The sequence below is a fragment of the Pinus tabuliformis genome, chromosome 3_1, assembly GCF_031772625.1.
Source record: "Pinus tabuliformis cultivar Carrire ecotype Pingquan chromosome 3_1, CPIR1, whole genome shotgun sequence".
In the NCBI taxonomy this organism is placed as follows: domain Eukaryota; kingdom Viridiplantae; phylum Streptophyta; class Pinopsida; order Pinales; family Pinaceae; genus Pinus; species Pinus tabuliformis.
The window spans coordinates 655,450,616-655,474,515 of record NC_142301.1 but is presented as its reverse complement, the minus strand read 5'-3'; the positions used below and the strand labels follow the sequence as shown (position 1 = coordinate 655,474,515).

Below are 23,900 nucleotides of genomic sequence, written 5' to 3'. Positions count from 1 at the left end.
ACTATTTCTAAGGAATTTCATGTTGGTTGTGGAGCCTGATTATCTTTCTGACTGCTTAGAGGTTTTTTGTTTCAATCACATTGGGTACTTGATCCTAATGGGGCAGAAACGCCACCCATTTAATCTCCATTAGGAGGATCTAAGGGGGGATATGGTGACTTTTATGAGCCCCATCCTTGGCATGGGTTCGGGGGCAGTACACCCAAAGCTAAAAATAGATGAAAAATTGCCTTGTAAAATATTGTAATTTCATAGTAATCTGGGTCCTTCATTAGGTGGATGATCTAATGGTAGAAGTTATGTTAATTTAGGGTTTTTTTTCCCTAGAGGGAAACACTTGGTTTATATGAGGGAATTTTATTATAGTTGTGTACTATTATTCTAAGCGAGAGAGAGAGAGGAGGTTGTGTGAGAGAAAAGAGGAAATTACAACATATCCGTTGTAGGTTGTATCTCTTCATTTTACTGGATAATATAAAAGGAAGGACTGGTTGTTTTTTCGTGGTTGTAGCCCAAATTGAGTGAACCACGTATATTTGTGTCTATATTGTTTTATGCATTTTTGTATTTGTGTTTTTGTAATATTTATGTATTTCATTGCTCCATTAATTAATTTCTAACAATTGGTATTAGAGCCGAAGGTTTATTTGTATCATACCAGGCAGTAACTCCTCAAATCAATTCGTTCTATTCATTCAGGTTGGTCTTTATTATATACATGAGGGAGAGACTGTTCATTTCATCTCTTGGTGACTCTTCATATTTTCCATTATTTATTTACATCAGTTACACTTATTCACCCAATCTTGATGATTAGGTGTCAACATTCCCCCCTAATCTGAAGGGATGTTGGTGAGTCCAAGCATCGTTCTGAATCTTTCAAGCTTTTCTCTTCCAAGCACTTTGGTGAAGATGTCTGCAATTTTCTCATTAGTGGAACAATGGTGGAGATGGATTGTTTTGGCCTCAACATGATGTCGAATCAGATGATATCTAGTATTGATGTGCTTCGTTCGATCATGGAACTTTGGGTTCTTGGCCAACTTTATTACTGAGGTATTGTCAATCATGAGTGGAGTCAATTGTACTTGTTTTACCTACAAATCTTCAAGAATTTTCCTGAGCCACACAATTTCTTTTGTTACCTCAGTTGCTGCCACATATTCTGCTTCTGTTTTGGAATCTGCTGGAACTGATTGTTTGCATGATCTCCAGGAGACAGCTCCTGATCCAAGACTCATAGCATAACCTGCAGTAGATACCCCAATTCATTTGTCTCCATCGAAGTTTGAATCAGAGTATCCAATCAAGATGAAGTCATCCACCTGTGTATACTTGATTCCAAAGTCTTGAGTTCCCTTCAAGTACCTTAGAACTCTTTTTGCAGCAGACCAATGTCCCTCACAAGGATTTTGCATAAACATAGAGAGGATTCCAAAAACAAATGAAATGTCTAGTCTGGTAGTAGTTAGGTAGTTGAGACTTCCTACAAGCTGTCTATACTTTGTTGCATCCTCAAATTCTTTTACTTCAATGGATGTGAGATTTAATTTTTGTTCCATTGGAGTGGTAAGAGGATTGCATTCTGTCATGCCAAACCTGTTCAATAGATCTCCAATTTACTTCTTTTGAGAAAGAAATATGGACTTTGGATGTTGAGTTACTTCAATACCAAGATAGTAATGAACATAGCCCAAATCAATCATTTCAAAACCTTTCCTCAATTCCTTCTTTATGGATGCAATGTAGCTTTCATTATTCCTTGTCATCAAAAGATCATCTACATATACCACAAGATATAAAATTGTTTTTCCAACTTTCTTGACAAATAAAGTTGCATCATCAAGATCATAATGTTTGAAATTGAGTTTTAGAAGATGCTCAGTTAGTTTTTCATACCAGGCTCGCGATACTTGTTTGACGCCACACAAGGATTTCACAAGTTTGCATACTTTATGTTCATGTCCTTTCATAGCAAATCCTTTAGGCTGGGACATAAAAAAATTCTCTTTTAGATCTCCATTCAAGAAAGCGGTTTTTACATCCATTTGATGAAATTTCCAACTGTTCTGAGCTACTAGGACAAAGAGTGTTTGGATGGTAGCCCATTTTGCTGTGGGGGAAAAGTCTCCTCATAATCGACCCCTTCCTTCTGTGCAAAACCTTTTGCCACAAGCCTGGCTTTGTGCTTTTCAATTGAGCCATCTACTTTATACTTGTTCTTGTAGACCCACTTGCAGCCAATTGGTTTGGTTCCTAATGGAGGATCAACTAGCTTCCAAGTGCCATTCTTTATCAGGGCATCATACTCCTTTTGCATTGCTTCTTTCCATTCATCATGAGAAGCAATTTCTTTGAAGGAAGTTGGTTCGAAATCTGTAGAAAAATTCAAATCTCAATCATAAGAAACATCCATATCAACAAGTGAATCAGAGTCATATACATCACCTCCATTTTTCCGGTTTGAATTTCTAGTTCCTATCTTTCCAACCTCATCAGGATGAACACATTCAAGTGTCTTTGTTAGCCACTTTGGGGGACATTTCTCAGATGGTCCAGGCTGCTCCGTTGATTGAGTTGGGACTGAATCAAGATTGAGTCTCCCAATTCTATCAATCACATCACTTAAAGTATCATCCATTGTTGGAGTTTCATGCGGGGGAGAGAGTGCTTCAGAAGAATATTCCACAGGTTGATCTAGTTTAGGAATCCCCCTTCAAGATGTGGAATCTGATTATCAAATTCTTGAAATGATTTTTCATTTGCGAATCTATCCAAGCGATCAAGTTTCTGCTCAACAACATTGTCAGTTTTGGATGATTCAAGAAAGATTACATCTGTAGATACAACAAACTTTTTATTGACTTCATCATAGAGACAGTATGCTTTGGAGGTGTTTGAATACCCCAGGAAGATACACTTACGACTTCTTGCACCAAGTTTGTTTCTATGTACCTTTGGTACCAAGGCATAACAGGTTGAACCAAAGACCCTGAGATGCTTTACCGAAGGAATGTGCCCATACCACGTTTCATAGGGAGTCTTGTTTCTCATAGCATTAGATGGACATCTATTCTTTATATATATAGCACATAGAACTGCATCAGCGCAAAACATCATTTTGAAATTTTTGAAAAGCATCATGGAGAGAACCATATTTAATATTGTCCTATTCATTCTTTCAGCTACACTGTTCTGTTGGGGATTATAAGGCACAGTTGTTTGATGTTTGATCCCATGTTGGCGAAGATAGTTTTCAATTAATTTGAAGTGTATTCTTTTCCATTATCAATGCGAATAGAGCCAATATGAGATTGTGCATCACTTTCAATCCATTTATGAAAGTTCTTGAATGTTTGAAAAGCATCAGATTTGTTCTTCAATAAATAAACCTAAAACATTCTGGTGTAGTCATCAATAAACGTCATCATATATTTATTTCCATTTGCAAAAGGAATAGGCATTGGACCACATAAATCTAAATGAATGAGTTCGAATGTGAATCATGAAAAGACTGTTTTCTATGCTTTCCTAGAATACAAGCATCACATTGCTTAAGTTTCCTAGGAATTGTAGGAAAACCAACAACACCATTTTTATTCAACAAGCGGAGGTTATCATAGTTCAAATGTCCAAATCTATCATGCCATAATAAACTTGATGGAAGTGTACCTTCTTCATAATGAGAATTGTATGAGAAATGTTGTGCACGAGCAGAGGTACCCTACAACTTGAGAAGCCTTTCTTCTTCTATCCCCCTCATGACAAGTGAGTGGTTAGATGATTTTCTCACCTCAAGCTTACCATCAAACATATGAATGGAGTGACCTTGCTAGCGGATGTGGACCAAGGACAACAAGTTTCTCTTCAACTGTGGTAGATATAGAACATGATGTGGAAGAAAATCTGGAAGACCAGGCAATTTGAGCCTGATTGTGCCAAGCCCTGATGGCTTGAGTTTTGATTGGTCTGCAAAGTATACTGCTCCATCAACATTGTCAGTAAATTCTTCAAAAAAATATTTTCTATGAGTCATGTGGCAATTTGCTCCTGAATCAAGCAACCAATCATTCTTCCAAGAAGCAAGCGAAGCATTAAATAAATCTTCATTTACTCCAGTATTACATTGTGCCACAACATAATGAGCGGATTCAGGTGCTTTACCTTTGTCTGTGTCATTAGTTTTACCTTTTTGTTGGTTTCTTTGCTGCTAAATTTTGTCCCAAGGTAACCTGCATGTAGAGGCATCACGTGATCCATTTATTTTACAGCGTATGCAGTGCAAATATGACTTTTCTCCTTGAGAGTGTCTGCCCCCCCTGCCTCTGAAATATCTTCCTCTTCCTCTTCGACCATCTTTTCCTCTAGAATAATCTTGGGCAAGATTCTTTTCTTTATGAGAATGGCACACAACCTCTTTAGAAGAAGATATGATTGAATGCATTATAGAATCTGAGTGCTGTAAAAATACTTTAAAAATTGTGCTTTTGTGGAGAAAAAAATTTATGTTGCTAAAAAACGATTCTGATAGAGGTATTAGAGTGGATATCAAAGTGTGTTTAGGCCCCACGACGATATTTACAAACAATATGTATTAAACACAATCAAACAAAGGAGCGTTAACTATGTTATGAAAACAACATTGCGGTGGATTCAAAAGGGCATTGGTATGATAGTACTATATTGAAATATAGTATTATAATGAAACGCAATGGGTATTCAAATGCAGAGGACTGGTGGTATGTGTAATATTACACCATAGTTATATTAAAAAACACTCGTAGCATGGTAATATTCTGGACTAGCGTATATATGAAAACAAAATTCAATTTACCAAATTAATCCCTTCAAAAATTCTGTTTCTTCACGTTAGTGCACATCGTTTAGAGGTGAGACTCCCACTATGGTCGCCATGAGTATATCAGCTCCAAGAAACGTAGAGGGAAGGTATGCAAGCTCAAACCAATGGTGTGAGCCGCACCATTTTGCACCTCTCATTCCAGATTCAACACTGTAGGTCGTATGTGTTCACCTCCACGTAACAATCAGAGCAAGTTTACAACAGCAAAAGCCACAAAACATGAAATCTTGGGGAAGGCATGAGTATCCGCAGCAGGCACAACATTCAAAATGCTGAAGTAGATCGAGAAGAGAGGAATGGCAAGCTTCCAATATGCCTAACCTTTACGGTTAGGGCAATCTAGGACGAAGTCACCGCATTGATAATAGCTTTGATACCATGTGAGCCATGACAACGGAGCCGTGGGTGGAGGCACAATAAAGGGGAGGTATGTGGATACAGTGTGTGAGCCAAACACAACGTATTGGGAGAGCCAACTGCTGGGATGGTGTATTCAACCATGGGAGAGTAGATGGTGTATTCAACTGTGCATAGATTGGAGACAACATTATATGAAAACAATGTTATAAGAAAGCAGTTTTATATATATATAAACCACAACGTTATATATGAAAAAAATCGTTATACTAGCGTTATATATATATATATATATATATATATATATATGGAACAATGTGGTATACGATGGTGTGATATCAATGTAATGGACCAGCAATAATGAGCAATGGTATAGGTTTGTAGTGGAGTAATGGTATGTGTTTACAGTCGACTGTGGAGAGGGTGGTCTGGAGCATTGTATGGATAGATAATATATTATGCAGGCGGTGGAGGTGAGGCGTATACTAATCATTATTTAGTGGTATATGTTGAGCTCTGGGATGTCACAGGACACAACCATAGTCAATTTTTTTTTTGCATATAACAACGCCATCACCAGAATGACCTTCAAATGAATATTCCACGGCACCATCACCAGAACAACCTTCAAATGACCATCACCAGACTGAACTTCTTGGAGGCTCCTCCAGGCGATGGTAAGAGCTGCGTTATTAGAATATGTCAGTGAGCATTTTGTAGGAGCAACATAGTCAGATAATAATAGTGAATAGCAGGTGGAGCAGCGACAAGAGCACTGTAGTAGGGAATAATAGAGAATAATGCGTTCAGGCCAGTGGAAGTGTCAGAGCTACCAGGCTAGCCAGTCTACAGAGGATTCAGTGTCAGAATAGGGAGTTACAAAGCATAGGGAAGCCAATAAAGGTGCTGGCTTTGATACCATGTCAGACCAGGCAATAACTCCTCAAATCAATTCGTTCTATTCATTCAGGTTGGTCTTTATTATATACATGAGGGAGAGACTGTTCATTTCATCTCCTGGTGAATCTTCATATTTTCCATTATTTATTTACATCAGTTACACTTATTCACCCAATCCTGATGATTAGGTGTCAACAATTTGGTTGATAAACTCTTAGGAGAGAAGGGTTCTTGGTTTGAGTGGGAGAGATGGTGGAAGATGGTAGGTTTAGGGTCGAGAAATTTAACGGCCAAAACTACCAGTTGTGGAATATGTGGATGGAATATTATTTGTATCATAAATATATGTACCTACCATTGAGAAAAAAATCAAAGAAGTCGATGAGTATGACATACACAAAATGGGAGAATATCGATAGAAAGGCACTAGAAACAATACCATTGTTTCTGGCAGCATCGGTGGCATTCAACATTTCAAAGGAAACGACAAAAAAAGGTTTAATAATGGCATTCACCAAACAATATGAAAACCCTTGGCCTCAAATAAGGTGTTTCTTATGAAACGTCTATTTAATATGAAGATGTCAGAAGGTGGATCTATTGTTGATCATTTAAATGAATTTAACACGGTTACTAGTTAATTAAGTTCTGTAGGGGTAAATTTTGATGATGAAGTTAGGGATCTGTTATTTCTATGCTCATTTCCAGAAAGTTGGAATGACCTAGTTATGACTATTAGTAACTCTATCTTTGGATCAAGTACTTTAAAGTTTGATGATGTTTTGGGTGCCATCCTCAGCGAGTAAATGTGATGGAAAATCTCCAACGATACATCAAGTAATGCTTTGATGTCGAGACTAGGGGAAGAAAAATGGAAACAGGAAGGAGCCCGAGAAATTGTAGTAAGTCAAGAAAAGGCAGATCCAAATACAAAATAGGGATAGTGTGATGGAAATGTGGGAAGAAATGACACTCGAAGAAAGATTTCAAACCTTGAAAAGGAAAAGAAGGAGATGGACAACAAGAGAACACTCATGAAGTGAATGTCACAAGTGATGTGTTTTTTATTCTTTCATTAGATAATATTATTGATGCTTGGGTGGTAGATTTAGGGGCCTAATTCCATGCCACACCTGATAGGAACATTTTCATGACTATGTTCAAGGACATTTTGGACAGGTTCATCTAGGTGATGATAAACCCAGTAAAATCATTAGAATGGGTAAGGTTTTTTTAAAGCAACGAAATGGAAATCAATGGCTATTGATGGAGTTAAGGCATGTTCTATATTTGAAGAAAAAGTATAATTTCAACAGGGTAGTTGGGAGGTCAAGATTGTGTAACTACTTTTACAAACAAAACCTGGAAGGTCACTAAAGGAGACCTAATAATAGCAAAAGGAGAAAAGATTTGTACATTGTATTTATGCAGTAGCATTTCTAATTTTGTTAATGCTTTAACCTCCAAAGGAGAAGATATGACACTCTGGCATCATAGGCTTGGGTACGTGAGTGAGAAGGGGATCAAATTATTCACTCAATAAATTTGTTTCCAGGTTTGGAGCATGTTAATTTGGATTTCCATGAAAATTGTGTTTATGGAAAACAAAATAGAGTCAGATTTAACAGAGTTAAGAAGGAAAATACGAGTGGAAATATAGAGCTTGTGCATAAAGATGTATGGAGGCCTGATTAGGTATCATCTCTCAGTGGTTCTCACTATTATGTTACTTTTATTGATGATGCAACTAGGAAAACCTAGATTTATTGTATTAAAAAAAAATATGATGTATTTGATACTTTCAAGAAATGGAAAGCTTTGGTTGAAAATGAGACAGGAAATAAGTTGAAGTGTCTTAGATCAGACAATGGAGGTTAATACTGCAACAAAGAGTTTGATAACTATTGTTTAGAGCATGGGTTTATAGAGAGAAGTCATTTCTAGGAACACCACAGGAAAATGGTATGTCAAAAAGGATGCATAGGATAATCATGGAGTGTGCAAGAAGCATGAGATTGCATGCAGGATTTCCCTTACAATTTTGGGCAGATGTTGTAGGGCCTTGAAGTTCCTTGGAGGATGGTATTCCAACAGAGGCATGGATAGGTAAATAGATAAACTACTCATTTTTAAATACTTTTGGTTGTGAAGCTTTTGTCCACATCAATAAGGAAAATAGAACAAAGCTTGAGGAAAAATAAAAGAAATGTACTTTTATTGGATATGGTGTAAATGATTTTGGTTATCACTTATATGATTATGAAAATCACAAAATCATTAGGAGTAGAGATGTCATATTCAATGAAAGGTCTTGTACAAGAATCAGATGCAGAGAAAGAAATAGGAAAAATAAAACAAATAATACGCAGTGCTTGATGAGATTACAAAAAAATTTAAGGTGCCTGAAAATCATAATGATCGACAGCCACAACAAAAACAAGTACTACAATAACAAAAAGCCTGAAACACTTGAAAGTGGTGTTAGAGGATATAACAGGATAAGTAGACCCCTTGAACAATACTCTCCTTCATTATATTATGTATTGTTGACTGATTTTGGTGAACTGGAAAGATATGAAGAAGCAATGCAGGTAGAAACTGGGAAGAAGAGACAGACTCCTTGATGCATAAATAGACTTGAGACTTAGTCAACTTTCATGTAGGTAAAATAACATTACAGAATAAATGGGTTTATAGGTTGGAGGAAGAAGATGGAGGTAAACAAAGGTATAAGGCTAGACTGCTGGTGAAGGGGTTTGCACAAAAGAAAGGTATAGATTTTGATGATTTTTTTTCTCTTGTTGTTAAAATGACTTCAATCAGAACTATTTTAAGTCTAGTGGCAACATCAGATTTTCATATTGATTAATTAGATGTAAAGACAACCTTTCTCCATGGATATTTAGAAGAAGAAATATATATGCAATAGCCACAAGGGTATGAGGTCAAAGGGAAGGAGAAGTTAGTGTGCAAGTTAAAGAAGAGCTTGTATGGCTTAAAACAGGCTCTAAGGCAGTGGTATCTAAAATTTGATAGATTTATTGATCCAGGTGGATATTGTGGCCACTTGCCTATTCCACCTAGACCTTGAGTCAGTTTCATTTGTTTCCTTGTTTATAGTAGCATTTTTATGCAACCAACTCACAAAATAGAAAAAGATAGATAAGCGACTTCAAAATCAACCTCTTCAAGGGGGAAACCTCCTTTACATTACAAAAGTGAACAATTCTTGGATGATATAAATGACAAGACCTCATTTCTATATATAGGTGTCTAAGGAGTCACAATATAATCAGAGCCGACATAACAATAATAATGTTAGGGCACAACAATAACAATAGTGGGCTTCTATAGGGCACAATAATAACAATATGGGGATAACATGGGCACATCAATAACAATAAGGGGCTACAATGACAATAATGATAAGGGAATACACTAGTATTACCTGGACCTAACATGACCCTCTCCTTCGAAAATGTGTTTTCCTCAATGCTTGTGTAGTTATGGATGCTTCTATATAAAATTCTCACCCTCGCATGTGGAATCTTCAACGGGTAAGTTCTTCCACTTGATGAGATACTATGAAATTGATCGATTTTGTAGTTGTCGAGTTCTTGTTTCAGTGATTGCTTTAGCTTCCAATATGATTTTTCCTTCCTCTTCAAGTTCTGGCAATATTGTTTGAACTAGGATCTTTTCACCTATAACCTTCTTTAAGCATGAAACATGGAAAACTAGGTGCACTCGGGAAGATGCAGGAAGTTCCAATTTGTATGCCATAGTACCAATCTTTTGCAACACCTTGTATCGACCATAATGCTTTGGTGCTAATTTATTATCCTTCTTAGCTTGCTTGAGGGACATTTGTGTGTATGGTAAATACCCAGTCAACTACATCAAAACTTCTCTCGCTAAGATGTTGATATGCCTGTTGTTTCATTCTATTTTGTGCCAAACTTAGGTTATCCTTTAAGATTTGGAGACTTTTTGTTGATGCTCGATGTGATCTTCCATTGCTTGAACCTTAGAATTTTCTCTTAAATATGATGTGATGGACGGTGGATGATATCCATAAAGTGCCATAAATGGGGTCATTTTTGTTGTAGTATGACAGGAAGTGTTACACCACCATTCAACCAGAGGCAACCATTTGACCCCTTATATATGTTTATTAGATACAAAGCAACTTTCCAAACATTTGTTTTCTATCTCAGTTTTACCATCAGGTTGAGGATGATAAGATGAGCTATGAGCTAACTGAGTTCTGAGACAAGAAAATAATTATGTCCAAAAATTTCTAGTGAAAATAGGATCTCTGTCGCTTACAATAATCTTTGGGTTACTGGGTGCAAGCCCCGGAAGTGATGATTGACGTTATGTGACTTATTTCACCAGTTTCAATCCCACTTCTTCACTCTTGTGAGCATCGCCCAATGCAATGAGTGCTAATTGAACTATTCAAATCATGAGATATTAGTCACTTACGACTACCTCTCATGGAAATGGTCTTACGTTAATGACTTACTTAACGTAGTTGAATACCAAAAATGATATCTAATATAATGCACTGCTTAAACCCCCTATACTTAAATTCAAAAAGAGTGAAGGGATCTCTACTTGAATGGTTCATGAGGCACAATACTTGCTAGGGTTTTGCAAATGGGGTAGCAAGCTAAGTGGGCTTGATTGTGGGGAAAACTCCACAGTTAAGCGCGTTTGATCCAGAGGAGATCTGGGATGGGTGACCTCCCGGGAATTCTTGGTTACTGAGGGCAAGCCCTGGAAGTGATGATTGATGCTATGCGAATTATTTCACTAGTTTCAATCCCACTTCTTCACCCCTGTGAGAATCACCAGATGTAATGAGTGCTAAGTGAACTATTCAAATCATGAGAAATTAGTCACTTACGAATACCTCTCATGGAAATGGTCATACATGAATGACTTACTTAATGCAGTTGAATCCCAAAAATGATATCTAGTTTTTGAATTGTTTCCATAAATGAAGTAGCAATTGTACTAGCTTTAAATGCATGAGATAATGCACAAAAGTGTGCATACTTGGTAAGTCTATCAACTACCACCATGATGACACTCTTTCCTTCAGACTTGGGTAAACCTATGATAAAATCCATTGAAACCTCCTCCCAACGTTGACTTGGAATGGATAAAGGTTGTAATAGACCTGGGGTATTAATTGTCTCAACTTTATTTTATTGGCAAACCAAACATTCCGCCAAAAACATTTGAATATCAGATTTAAGGCCATCCCAAAAAAATTCCTTCTTAACCCCGGGGTAAGTTTTTAAAAATCATGAATTCCCTCCTAAGGGACAGGTGTGCAATTCAAGAAGAATATTTTGTTTGAGTTGGGAATTCATACAGAGGCATAAGAAATCTTTGTACCATAACGAATCATTTTTCCAGCTAAAGCTATCAGATATATTGGGATCTTTCTGCAACTTTTGAATGAGTTCCCACACTTATTCTTCATTCTTTCATTCATCCCTTGCTTCATTTATCCAATATGGTTGGATAATATAAATGGCACAAAGCAATGCTTCCACATCCTCATCCTTTCTTGAGAGTGCATTTGCAACAACATTTTGCTTCCGTTTCTTGTAAATGATTTCAAATTCATAACCCGACATCTTTGTGACCCATTTTTGTTGCTCTTCTGAAGATAATCTTTGTTCTAAAAATTATTTAAGACTATCATGATCTATTTTTACCTTGAAGTGTCTTCCCATTAGGTAAGGTCACCATTTCTTAAGTGCATGTAGTATTGACAACGTTTACTTCTCACAAATAGCTTTGCGTAAATACTTTCCTTTGATTGGATGACTTTAAAAAGAAATAGGTCTTTCTTCTTGCATTAAAACAACACTAATTCCATTTCCTGAGGCATCACATTCTACAATAAAGGTTTTTGTGAAGTCTGGCGTAGCTAAGACAGTGCTTGGTACATTTCCTCTTTCATATGTTCAAAGGCTTTTGTTTCTTCTGGAGTCCAAGAAAATGCATCTTTCTTCAGTAATGTTGTTAGAGGTGTTGCTATTCTCCCATAATTCTTAACAAACTTGAGATAATATCCTGTCAACCTGAGAAATCCTCACAGATGCTTTATGGATGTGGGGATTTTCCATGTAGGTTTTAACCCTGTAGAGAAATTACCTACATACGAATTCTAAAACATAGAAAATAAATAATGCGAGAGCAGAACACATAAAACACATATACACAGATATTTTCCCCTGGATCCCAAAACTAGGAGGTACCAGCTTGATTTTTCATTATGTTCCTTTCAATGTTATAATACATATTTATACATGTTGAAGCATCCAATACCATGGATCGAAAACCATAGCATCCAATACCATGGACCAAAAACCATCGTGTCCAAAAAACATGTGCAAAAATCATGCACAAAACCATAGGTGGGTCCGCCCAACCTAACATAGGGTCTAAAACCAAAATTTTCTGGGGCGCTGCCCCAGACCCCATAAAGTGGGGTTATGGGTGCCCCTCAAACCCCCTGTTAACTACATGGAAAGAATATAACACAACCCAACATTCTCCCACCTGTTGTTTTCTTTCCATAGGGGGCCACAAGAGAGCTTAGTCATTTTTCCAGCCTTGAAATGCCCATTGTCTCTCTACACCAAGAGAACTTCTCAGAGCTCGCAGATTTTGTCAATGCATCTGCAGTATTCTTCAAAGTTTCCACCTTTACCAGCAACACCTTTTTGTCTTCTATCATATCCCTCACAAAGTGATATTGAACATCAATGTGCTTTGTCCTTGAATGATATGCGGGGTTCTTTACCAAGAAAATTGCACTTTGGCTGTCACAGTCTATCCTTATAGCTTCCTATACTAACCCCATACTTAAACACAATCTCTGCAACCAAAATGCTTCCTTGCTTGCATGAGTGGCTGCCATGTATTATGCTTCTGTAGTTGACAGTGCCACTACAGATTGTTTCTTACTCATCCAACTGACTGCACCTCCAAATAGGTTAAACACATACCCACTTGTAGATCTTCTCTGATCCAGATCTCTAGCCCAGTCTGCATCAACAAAGCCATGGATATCCAACACTCTATCCAATCCTGGTCTTCCTTGGTATCACAAACCATAATCACTAGTGCCACGCAAATACCTGAAAACCCTCTTCACTGTTGTCCAGTGCTCCTTCCTTGGTTTTGACATAAACCTGCTCAATATTCCCACTCCATGTGCAATGTCTGGTCGACTACAGACCATTGCATACATCAGGCTACCGATTGCACTTGCATATGGAACACGGGACATGTCCTCTTCCTCTTCTTGTGTCTTGGGACACTGTTCAACAAATAACCTCACACCTACAGATATAGGAACCTTCACCAGTTTATTATCCTGCATATTAAACCTCTGCAATATTGTCTCAACATACTTCCTCTGGTTTAACCAGAGCTTCCTCTTTGCTTGATCTCTTTTAATTTCCATTCCCAAAATATAGTTTGCAGCACCAATATCTTTCATGTCGAATTTAGAGGACAATTGGGTCTTCAAATCCTGGATAACTTCTTTGTCATTTCCAACCAACAACATATCATCCACATACAAAACCAGATAAATAACACGGTCACCAATTAATTTAAAATACACATAATGATTTTCTTTTCTTCTGGTGAGGCCAAGTCCCCGTATAAATGTATCAAATTTCTGATACCACATCCTTGGTGACTGTTTTAACCCATATAGAGACTTTTTTAACTTACATACCAGTTCTTTCTTACCATTCACCGCAAAGCCTTCAGGTTGCTTCATGTAGATCTCCTCTTCCAGGTCCTCGTGAAGAAATGTTGTCTTCACATCCATCTGTTCTACCTCAAAATCAAAAGCAGCAGCAACAGATAAAAGTAATCGAATAGAAGTTACCTTGGAAACAGGAGAAAAAATATCACTAAAATCAATTCCCGACACCTGGGAATAACCTTTTGCTACCAACCGAGCTTTGTATTTCTCCACTTTTCCTTCTGCATTTGTCTTCTTTTTGAACACCCATTTGCTGCCAATGGGTTTCCTTCCAGCCGGCAACTCCACCAAATCCCAAGCCTCATTTTTGTGCAAAGATGCCATTTCATCAACCATGGCCTCTTTCCAGAGTTTTCCATCCTCTGAATGCACTGCTTCCTTCACAGTTTCGGGATCATCATCAGTAATAGACAAAGAAAAATTTGAACAAAAAGCAGATGGACTAAACCTTTCTGGCTTCCTTCTTTCTTGAACTGATCTTCTCACAGTCAGAGTTTGTGGCTCTTCATCTTTTGATTCCTCCTTTGCTGTAGAGTATGATTCTTCCTCCTTTAGCTCAAACTCTATCTTCTCAGGTTCCTTTGGTTGGATTTCATGTTTAATAACATCTCTCACCTCTCTAAACACCACATCTGGGTTGTACATAACCTTCCTTGTTATTGGGTTCCAAAGCTTATAACCCTTTAAACCATCCTTATACCCAATAAAGATGCACTTTTCAGATTTACTATCCAACTTTGTTCTTTTCTTCTTTGGAACATGTACATATGCATCATATCCAAATACCCTGAGATGTGAAAGAGAGGGTTTCTTACCAATCCATACCTCTTGTGGAGTCTTATCCTCCAATGTTGATGAAGGTGACCTGTTGACCAGGTAACATGCAGTATCCACCACCTGTATCCAGAATTCCTATCCTAACCCGGCACCACTAGGCATGCTTCTTGCCCTTTCCATCAACATCTTGTTCATTCTTTCTGCAACTCCATTTTGCTGAGGTGTATATGGAGTAGTCTTTTGAAATGATATACCACACTTCTTGCAGAATTCTTCAAATTCCTTACTGCAAAACTCTCCACCATTATCTGTCCTCAGTACCTTTATCTTCTTCTCTGTCTGGTTTTCCACTAGAGCCTTAAATTCTTTAAACCTATCAAAGACTTCAGATTTCTTCCTAAGGAAATATATCCATGTATTCCTTGAGAAGTCATCTATAAATGATACGTATTCCTTGAGAAGTCATCTATAAATGATACGTAGTACATAGACTTACCCAGTGATGGAACCTTCATAGGTCCAAACACATCACTTTGCACAAGCTCTAATATATGTTTCGCCCTCTTACCACCAGAGGGGAAACTCACCCGATTCTGCTTCCCGTATACACAATTTTCACAGAAATCAAAATTCAGAGAGCTGTTACTCATACCTTCTACCATACCTTTACCATGAAGTATTCGAAGGCCCTTCTCTCCAATATTTCCAAGCCTTTGATGCCATAGCATGGTCTTTTCTCTAGAGACCACTAGATTTTATGCTCCACTTTCAAGAACCACGGAACTGTTGCACCCATCAACAACAGTGCTACCTTGCAGCTTGTACAGAGTTCCAATCTGAACTTCCCACATCAATACTAGTGCTCCCCGAACCATCTTGCAGGTATCCTTCTCGAACACTATTTTTACACCTACATCATCTAACTTACTAACAGAAATCATATTTCTTGCTAATGCAGGAATATGTAGAACACCCGGAAGTGTTCTAACCCTTCCACCTTGTAGCTTCAACTTTACTTTTCCACGACCAATGATTCTAGCCTTCCTGTCATCCCCCAAGAAGACATCACCACCATCATATTTCTCATACTCATAGAACCACTCTCTATGGGGAGTGAAGTGAAAGGATGCACCTGAGTTAATCAACCATGCCTCATGATCTACATGTGTACTTGAAGAAGCCAAGTACACATCCCCACCTTCATTTGAGGTGGTTTTCGCCTCTGCAGAAGGAGCCTCATCAGATCCCTTTCCTTTTTCAGGATCTTTAGATTTACAGTCCCTTTTGAAGTGGCCTTCCTTTCCACATTTCCAGCACACCACCTTTACAGGTTTTCCTAGAGATTTAGATCTCCCACTCGATGACTTATTTTTGTTTCTATTCTGGGACCGTCCTCATACAGACAAGGCATCACCATTTTGTCTCTCCATATTTTTTTGTCTCATCTCCTCTGTCAGCAAGGCTGAGACTATTTCATCAAACTACAAGGAAGTTTCATTGCTACCTATTGCAATAACCAGACTATCCCACGAATCTGGTAGAGAACACAACAAATTGATGCACTTATCTTCATCTGAAATTTTAATATCAACAGATGCTAACTAACTTACCACAGTATTAAATGCATTCAGATGCTCTATCACCGATTCTCCATCTTTCATCCTTAGGTTATACAACTTTTTCTGCAGGAACAGTTTATTCACCAGAGACTTAGATTGGTACAAAGTCCCTAACTTGTCCCACAAAGCCTTTGTTGTAGCTTACCCTGATACATTTAGCAATACTGAATCTAAGACACACAATCTTATTGTGCTCTTCGCCTTCCAATCCAAATTCTTCCATTCTTCATCGGACACTCCCGTTGGTTTAGTACCTGGATCTACCGCGATCCACTGATCTTTATCCACCAATAGATCCTCCATCTTGAGTTTCCACAACTCAAAACTCTGACCATTAAATTTCTCGATCTCTATCTTTCCACTTCTCGCCATATTCTTTCACCACCAAAATCGATCTCGCAGATCTCCCACTGAACAGGGTCTACCATAGGCCCGAGCGAAACCCCTCACCAACAAAGGTGTCCCCTTGAAGCCAAATCTACTCTGATACCAAATGTAGGTTTTAACCCCGTACAGAAATTACCTGCATACGAATTCTAAAACACAGAAAATAAATAATGCGAGAGCAAAACACATTAAACACATATACACAGATATTTTCCCCTGGATCCCAAAACCGGGACTACCAGCGTGATTTTTCATTATGTTCCTTTCAATGTTATAATACATATTTATACATGCCGAAGCATCCAATACCATGGACCGAAAACCATCGCGTCCAATACCATGGACCGAAAACCATCACATCCAAAAAACATGTGTGAAAATCATGCACAAAACCATAGGTGGGTCCGCCCAACCTAACATAGGGTCCAAAGTGGGGTTACGGGTGCCCCTCAAACCCCCTCTTAACTACGTGGAAAGAATATAACACAACCCAACATTACATTCCTTAACAGCTTTAATTTTGCTAGGGTCTACCTTAACACCTTCATGAGATACAATATGACCCAAATATTCCACCTCTTGTACTCCAAAGAAACATTTGGAGCTTTTTGCATATAATTGTTTCTCCTCCAATATTTTGAGTGCTATATCCACATGTTGAACATGATCCTTCCAACACTTGTTGTAGATTAGTATATCATAAAAAAATACTAACACAAATTTTCTAAGGAAGGATTTGAAAATGGAATTCATCAAACCTTGAAATGTAGAACGTGCATTGGTAAGGCCAAAAGGCATGACCAAAAATTCATAATGACCCTCATGAGTTCTAAATGTTGTTTTCAGAATGTCTTTAGTCTTCTTTCTGATTTTATGATATCTTGAATGAAGGTCCAATTTGGTGAAGTAAATTGCTCCATGCAATTCATCCAATAATTCGCCAATGACATGAATGAGAAATTTATCTTTAATAGTGAGCTTGTTGAGCTCCTTATAATTTTGACACATGCGCCATTATCCATCCTTCTTGTGCACCAATACTACTAGAGCGGAGAAAGAACTTTGACTAGGTTGAATTATACCAGCCTCTAGCATTTCTACAACCATACATTCAATTTCAATGTTTTAGGCATATGGATATCTATAAGGCCTGATGTTTGGAGGAACACTTCCTGGAACCAAATGAATAGCATGATCATGATCATGAATAGGTGGGAGGCCTTTGGGAGTCTCAAATACCTTGGAATGATTGTCCAAGAATTTTTGGAGATCTAGATAAATAGATGATTTCGATGTGGGAACCTCTAGTGAAGCTAATTGTGCAATTACGCCACATTGTTATTTCTTTAGAAGCTTTGTCATGCCATTAGAGTTGATTATCTTTCCCGGTTTCCCTGTGATACCCCTTAATTCAACTTCCTTTCCTTCTGAAAAAAATTCAAGAAAAGTTCTTGAAAATTAAAAGCTATCATACCCAAATATTGTAGCCATTGGACTCCTAATACAACATCAACACCACCCATTGGAATGGAAAGCATTAGACTATTAAACACATATTATCCCATGGATAGATTGATATTATGGCGCTTTCTATAGAAATTTATGGTTCCTCCATTTGCAACCATCACCTGACACTCTAGTGCTGGATATAGGAAGCAATTCAATTCCTTCACTATCTTATAATGAATAAAATTATGGGTATTGCCCGAATCAATCAACATTATTACCTTTTTCTTCTTGATATGTCCTATCTTGATAGTTTGTGGAGTGGTAATTCAGTCAATGCATTACAAGATATGGTCGGATTCATTTCTTCTTTCTCTAGGGTTTTTTCCTAGTCTGTATCCTATTCTTTTGATGTTTCTTGTTCCTTTTATTCTTCCTCTTCGCAATATATGTAAAATAATTTCTTCTCAGCACACTTATGACATTTAGTGTATTTTATATCACAACTATAACAAAGCCCTTTTTCTCTTTTTTCTTCCATTTGTTATGGTGTCAACTTTGTAGGTTGTGGAAGACTAGGGCTAACAACACTTCCATCTTTATAGCTGTGATTGGTAGGCTTCCTTGTTGCCATAATTTTGCTTTCAATTTTTCTTGCCAACCTGAATGCCTTCTCCAATGAATCAGGTTCCCAAAGGTGCACCTCATGTTGGATGCTATCCTTTAAAGTCCCTATGAACACATCAATGATATTCTCCTCTGGAATATATTTTACCCTTATATTCAATTTTTGGAAGTCCTTAGTGTGCTCCACCATTGAACCATTTTGTTTGAGATTGATCAATTGGCTAAAAAAGGTGTTTCTTTTTATATTCTCATAATGTGCTATCATTTCTTTCGTAAAATATCCCAAGTGACAATGTGTTTACGAGAGCAAAGCCATTTATACCATACAAATTGATTGGGTTCCAAATATAAAGTCGCAATGCCTACCTTTTGTGTGTTTTGCACATTATGGAGATCGAAATATTGCTCCATTTGTAGTATCCATGTTATGGGATCTTTGCAATCAAACTTCCTCGTATCGATCTTTGGAACATGGTGGGTCTTCAATCCAACATTAGTCTATGAAATCATGACTAACATTTCTTTTGTTCTCATTGTGAGTTTCCTATACTACCTTTTCGCCATTAGGAAGCATTTATTGTAGCAAATTTTCCAAACCTTCTTTAAAACCTTCCATGTCTTTCTTCAAATCTTCAACGTTTACTTCTAAACCATCAATCTTAGCTTCTATGCAATCCATATTAGCTTCCACACTGTTGGATTGATGGGGCCTGACATAGGTTCGGAAGTGTTTTTAGACAAACAGATCCCGTACTACTGGCCCTTTCGGAAACAATCCGCGGAGCACGGACTGAAGTCTCACCCGAGGTAGTATGGGAGGGTACTGGAACCAGGTTTCTGCACCCTAGGGATGTCTTAATGAGGACTGGAAGGGTCACGAACTGATCTGTGCACTCGCTCTATTGTGCTAAGCTGTCAAGTCTTCACGTAGCTCGGCGATGAGGCACTTCTTCGATTCTTAGTATTATCGTGGTTATTATAGCTCAGATCTAATTCTTAAGGTCATTAAGCAAGCATTTAATAGTTATAACCAGTGTGTGCACCCATAAATCTTACAGATTTGCATAAACTCAGAGCATAAGCATAAACATATAGATTTGCGATAAAACACACAATGATTCAGAAACACTTATCTTTATTTATCTCCTGTTCGTTACAACCAGATCTGCCCTGTGCACTCAGCTGTAGGGGCCCACGCACACAGTTGCAGACTCTACCAGGCCTCTGCACACATAGCTACAGCGCCTACTGTACTACTATCACCCACGACTCAGACTTACAAACTCAGAGCGAATATTGCATTCATAAACCCATAACATTCAAGACTCGAACTAAATCTGCCTTCTACCCTTAGAGCCTCGCTCTATTTATACATTCCCATGGTCCGCAGACCATGGGCAAGCCGACTCACTTTCTATTTTCTTACATTATTTTTGGGCAGACCACCCTTTGACTTGACTCATTACAATTCGCACTTCACGCACTTTGCGGAGATTTTACCACACTTTTACCCAAAATTGTGGGCTTTAAACCCCAAATCCATTACGTGAGGCCTCTGCTACCCAACGGGGCCCCAACATAATCATCGTGACTCGTCTCGAGTCACCCAGTTGGTGCGTTGATCTTTGCTCGTAGTTCCTCCAGCAACCTTTGCGTTGTACTGACATATGTCGTACATTCTTCCATTGTCTGCTATATCAATTGTGCCCGACGTTCTAATGCATTGTCGGAGGCACCTTCCTACCTTAGCGCATATGTGTCTTGCAACTGGGTCAGCTTCCCCTCGATCGTAGTGGTAACCGTGAACGCTTCCTCAAGCCAAGGCTAGATGCGTGCTTTGAGCCCAGCTTCTCATTGTCGTATGGCATCCACCTGAGCCTTCAGAGCTTGGGCCTCCCTCATCTTGGCCAAACGTTGAGTGATGGCGACTGTTTGTGCAGTCCCTTGGAAAATCCTTCTGCAACTCCCATGCTTTTGTCTCTACTTGCTGCAGTGTTGGGTCTTCTTGTAGTGATGTGAGCATAAGAAGGGACTGATCCAACAATCCTGTGCAGTCTTGTACAACGCGCTCTATCACTTGAAATCCTGCTTGAATTTCGCAATGGCGCTGCTCTCTAGCTTCTGGGGGTGTAGTAGGTTGCACCTTCATCCTTAGCTCTGTGATCTACAAGTTCAACTCCCACTGAGCTTTCGCAGCCTCTGCTTGAGCCTTTCGGAATCCTGCTGCCATGTGATGAATCTTGTTGGTTGCGAGGAGTTCCACTGGTACAGCCAGTTCTGGTACACTGCTACAGACCTCCTCCATGGCTTGTTCCAATCCTTGGTTATGTGCAATCAAGTCGTCGCGCTATAGACTGATCTGTTCCAGATTTCCTTTTTGCTCCATTAATACTTGGAGGGTGCGACCTTCCCTGGCGCGGAGCTCAGCGGTTACCCCATCCTACAGTTGGTATAGGGTTTCTCTAGGAAGGGCAGCCAAGTTCAACCCCCAACCCCTCATGTCACCTTCAACCTCTGCTAGGACAACGCCTATTGGTAATACTAAGGTGTTCATTGTGGTGGTGCGCACCATCTTCTCCAGTGCGAGTGTACCTTCCGTGAGGGTCGGAATCATCCCTCTAGGGGGTCACACCTATAATGCCTGCAACTGTGCCCTGAGTTCCCCCAACACAGTTGTCTGCTCTATCATCAGCTCCTCCAAAGCACTCTTAGTACCATCACGCATTGGTTCGCTACTGGCAAGAAGATCGTTCTCCAAGGCTTTTACCGTCTTAGTCTTTTTGCGTGCATGTCGTTGCTCCTAGACGCGTGACCTTTTAAGTTGAGTTGATGCTGTGGTCGGGTCCGTACATTCCTGTGTCTCCACTTCCATCTAAATGTCCTACTCCATGGACAGTTCCCAAGCCTCCACAATCTCTTCAATAGGCGTAGTGATGGTCTTTGTTGCTGTTTCAGTCGCCTTCGGCTGCGTGGGCATTTTTTGTTCCTGGCGCATTCTTTCCACCAAATTTGTGATGCACAGCTTGATTTCCTTCTTTCGTTGTTGAGCTATGATCTTTTCGAGTTTGGCTACATCTAGCGCACACAACCTTGGAGGCCATGCTGCCATTGCCTCGAAAATTGCATCATCCGTTGCGATGAATGGAAGCTTTACCCATGTTCAAGTGGGATCCTTTTGCGCCCTAATATATAGATTATGTATATCCGCCTTGAACTCAACCGCACTTTGCAAACGATTGTATATTGTCAGGGATAACCGTGGTTTGCAGTTGTTCCGTGTCCAGATACTCACCTCCATGAATATCCAAAACACCTTGATCTCACGAATCCTTGTGGCATCTTTCGTAGCCCGGAGCGAGTTATACTGCACGGCTTCAGGTAGGTTCTTGTCAATGTCAGGAAACTGGCTACCCTTCGGCAGCTCTCCTGCAACTAGTAGGATTGTTAGGAGCAACCATGCGTAATGGAAAGTCTTACCGTGCTCCTGGGCTTCCCAAAAATTCGTCAAAAATTCGTCACAGAGAAACTACGCCCAGTTGAACTGAACCCCTTCTACGCATTGCTCCGCGAGTGCAATGACAAAGGCGGGTACCTTGTCTGCACGAAATTTCTTCATGATTTTACCGGCCAGTAATTGGGTGGTGACATGCACCCCGCGGCCTTTGATGCTTGCTATTACATACCCTCGCTTTTGCTTTTTGAACTTATATTTAACCTTCATGGCTTTTGCGAGGTCACTACTCGTTCTAGCTATATCTGCAGGATCGTTTCCTTTAGTAGGTAGCTGGAAAATTCGGTGTATTAAATTGGCCATGATGGCTGTCTGTATCCACCTTAGATTAAGTAATCCCGCCTTCTCCACACCCCATAACCACTTCTGCTGTAGTAATTTTTCCACGGCCAACTGGGGAAACTTCTCATTGTCCGCGAGATCCCAATATTCAAACTTGATATTTGGTTTCCAATCCAATGACAGACCGTCAAACCTTATTTCATCCAGAAGAAGCGAGGTCTGGAGATATTTCTTCGTGGCCTCCACGTCCTTCGATATTTTGGCCGTCCCTTTCCATGGAGAGATATATGGTGGTAGCATTATCACCAAAGGGACATGGGAAACATTTTCCTCTTCCTCATCCTGTGCTTCAATCTAGGCGATCAGGGCTTGTAAATCTTCCTCTTCCTCCTCGAGTTAAGCAGTGATTACCTTGGCCTTTTTTTCCATTGAAAATTTACTGAATTGTGGTGATTCCCGAACTAGCCCCATAGTCTGTTTGTCTTTCTAGGGTCGCGGCATGCGTGGGGACTTTGGAACCTCTGGGGCAGCGACTGCCTCTCTCGGCTCCTTCTGGGTTAGATAGGGCTTTTCCACGAACCTTACCCTGGTTCTAGACATGGTTTCTATCTTGGATTCACTTGGGTACGTACTCATGGGTGGCCAGGTAGCAAGGTGCTTGCTGCTCTGCACTGGCTCGAGTCTCAAATATCCAAGGGTTGTTGTGGGGCTACCCCAACAATTTCTATAGGAACGTGTGAATTTGAATTCAACCCTTCCCTCCACTTTTGATTCATTAATATGTTCTTGGCAGTAGATATTTTTGTATCTAGCTCAGAACTCCTCTCTTAATGGCCCGCCACCCTCTCCTCTCTGTTGTAACTCAGACTTCTTGTCATGAACAGTGACATCAACGGTCACCTCCCAGCCTTCCCATGCAGCAATGTAGCCCCTTCGGTGCGACTGCGATCTTGCTGACCGACTGGCCCTGCATGGAACCTTCTTTCCACGCAGTTCTCCTGCAGACTTGTTTATAGTCCCACGCCTCCTTTCAACAGCTTGGAGCGCTGAGACTGTGCTTTCCACATATAGTCAGGTCATCGGTCAGTAAGGTGCAGTCGTAGCCATGATAGCAAGTTCACAGCAGTGGCCAGGCCTGGTTCCCTTAGTTCCGCGCGGTCCATTTGTGCACCACCAGTGTTTAGTTTGCTGATTTCTTCATCCAATATCACGCTTTTTCTCCTCATTCGTGCCCATTCTTCATCTAGTTTGTGAAGTTTCAAGCTCTCGTGCTGAATGGCTTCCTGTAATTGCCAAATTGCTTTACCCCGGTCCTCGCATCCTATC

At 39.4% G+C, this 23,900-nt stretch overlaps 1 pseudogene; it reads right to left on the bottom strand.

Moving 5' to 3' along the window:
• Positions 1–21,506, bottom strand: part of LOC149188778 (beta-ureidopropionase-like) — a 47,100-nt pseudogene extending 25,594 nt beyond the window's left edge.
• Between the last annotated feature and the right edge of the window lie 2,394 nt (positions 21,507–23,900).